This window comes from Bison bison, unplaced genomic scaffold (genome assembly GCF_000754665.1).
Source record: "Bison bison bison isolate TAMUID 2011002044 unplaced genomic scaffold, Bison_UMD1.0 scf7180017864286, whole genome shotgun sequence".
In the NCBI taxonomy this organism is placed as follows: domain Eukaryota; kingdom Metazoa; phylum Chordata; class Mammalia; order Artiodactyla; family Bovidae; genus Bison; species Bison bison.
In genome coordinates this window covers 3,495,988-3,498,835 of record NW_011494858.1, presented here as the reverse complement: position 1 = coordinate 3,498,835, position 2,848 = coordinate 3,495,988, and positions in this window count along the sequence as shown.

The window sequence follows — 2,848 nt, the reverse complement described above, 5'->3', positions numbered from 1 at the left end:
GGTCAGGAAGAATTCAATAAAGAAAATTGTTATAGTTTACTAGTTAATATGAAATATTAGAAATCCTTAAAATTTTATTTTCTTTTATTTCTCTTTAGAAGCCAGCAAGATCAGTAGAAATAAACTTAGAAGAATTTGCCATGTTGATATTTAGAGTCATTTACTTACTCGGACAGACCCAAAATGTATAATAATCCTTTTTTTTTTTTTTTTTTTTTTCAATAAAGGTGAAAAGTTAAAGTGTTAGTTGCTCAGTCCTAACTCTTTGTGACTCCATGGACTGTAGCTCACCAGGCTCCCCTGTCTATGGAATTCTCGACAAGAATACTGGAGTGAAGTTGCTGAGTCGTGTCCGACTCTTGCGACCCCATGGACTGTAGCCTACCAGGCTCCTCTGTCCATGGGATTTTTCAGGCAATAGTACTGGAGTGGATTGCCATTTCCTTCCCATGGGATCTTCCCGGCCCAGGGATTGAACCTGGGTCTCCTGCATTGTAGACAGTTGCTTAATCGTCTGAACCACCAGGGAAGTAAGAATACTGGGGTGGGTAGTCATTTCCTTCTCCAGGGGACCTTCTCAACCCAGGAATTGAACCTGGGTCTCCTGCACTGCAGGCAGATTCTTTACCATCTGAGCCACCAAAGAAGCCCTCAGTAAAGTACTCAATGCCTGGTATACCTTCCATATAATCTTTTGGTTAATGGCTAGAAAAGAGATATAATTTTCCCTGCTAGTCATCAAATTAAATGCAAACATACTTATCTAAAATGAGAGCCTACCTATAACTATTTTCCTTAGGTTAAAATATACACTTTTACACCAGCAATTATTTGCTTGCTTCAACAAACGTTTCTTGACTTTCAGTGGTGCTAGTGTTCCCTGGAGGAGAAGGCAATGGCAAGCCACTCCAGTCCTCTTGCCTGGAAAATCCCTTGGACAGAGGAACCTGGTGGGCTGCAGTCCATGGGGTCGCACAGAGTCGGACACGACTGAAGCGACTTAGCAGCAGCAGCAGCAGTGTTCCCTGGAAGGTACAGCATGAGTGAATAGTGGGGCCGATGTGAACCAGATGGCCTGCCGCCAGCTCTGTCCACTCTTCTTAGGTCACATGTGTTTAGACACCATCCATTAGCCTTGGGGAGAAGCCTTTTGATAGAGGAAAGAAGAATCACAAAGACAGAGATGTGTGCTCTCTGGGTGACTGGTTATTTCTATTTATTTCTGAAGTCATTCAGATGCCCTTATCTATCAACAGTACACAGAGCCTGAAATGTCTCTTAGTTAATCAGCTTGGGAATAAGCATAAGGAAAGTTTCTTCCTCCTCTCCCTCCTTCTTTTAATCTTTTTTTCTAAAGGACATCTAGTAATGGAATAAGGAGTGAGCAGGTTGGTAGCATGCCAACCTAGATGGAGCATGAGAATATCAAAGAAATAAATTAGTAATATGATGCCAGTTCATCAGGTTCCCTAAAATGGGCTTCTTCAGATGTGGTACAAGATCACCTAGAACAGAACATTTAAAACCAACCACAAACAAAGAGAAAGCTTTCTCTTTGGAGTCAACCTCCTGCCGTTAGGTATTTTCGAGACGTCTGCACAAGTTGCAGGGAGCAGCTGCAGCCACACCACCACCCTGAGCCCAGCCAGCTGACAGTTGCCTAGAGTTGGCAGTGACAGCCAGATGAGATCTGGAAACCCCAAGACGCCGGGGTTGTGGTTTGTCTGATTGCTGCAATTATTAACATAAATCCTCTATCAAGCCTTTCAAGAAGTCGGTCTGGTCCATAACGTGGCATGTAATACACTCGCTGTTGCGAACACGGTGAGGTAACATGTCTTCAGCACAGCAGATCTTTTGACCCCAGTGACCACAAAATAAATATGAAACACAATTTTAGGAGTCATGATTTGAAGGGAACTCCACAATATTAATTCTTGTCAGTTCCTGTGTGAGAAAATGTGTTTTCCCTTCATTTCCATTCACTCAGTTTTCCTTTGTTCAGACATGTGTGTGTGACTGTGGGGTGTGGGGTTGTATTGTACATGGCCACACGCACACGCACACACACACAAACTTTTTTTTTTCCCCCCAGTCCTCATCAAAGTTTACAAGACAGTTTTGGACAAGAAGACTTGACGCGGAGATAGAAACATTTCTTGCACCCTCTTCTGCTGTCTGCAATACAAAATATAGGACAGCTGAAAGCAGTTTTTTTGTTTGTTTGTTTTCACGTTTCCTATGAGCAAGGTTTTTTCTCACAGAAAATCCACAGACCTCATAGTTGCCCTGCAGAATATTAGAGGCAGCATGACCATTTCTTCCTGTAACAAGTTCCAATGCATTTACTAATAAGGAAATTCAGCTTTTCACAAAAGATGCGCCATCTCACTTTTTTACTGCATCCATAGCCATTTGGGGTAAAATTATAGGTGAATATCCAAACTTAAATGTGTACAACAACAAAACTATTTGTCACGCTCCCAGATATTTCCCTGGTGTCTCCTCAAAGTTCGGGGGAAGAAAAAAAAAATCTCAGAAAACTTAACTTGTTTGTATTCTGCCTACCTGGGAAGTTTTTCACGCTGAGTAACAGAACACAACTCGAGCTGCCTTGCTTTCTGCTTCCAGGAATGCCAATCAGAGAACATGCTTTTTCAGACAGCCAAGTTTGGAAGTCAGATGGTTTCTGGCAGGAGGGAGGGGAAGGGGGTGGCAGGGAGAAAAGCACAGCGAGTCCTCGGGGCTGATCTTCAGTTCCCAAGCGTTTCCGTAATAGCCATCAATGAAAGCATCTCCTTTTACCCACGCGGAGACAGGTATAAAGACAGCTGAGTAAATCAGCTTT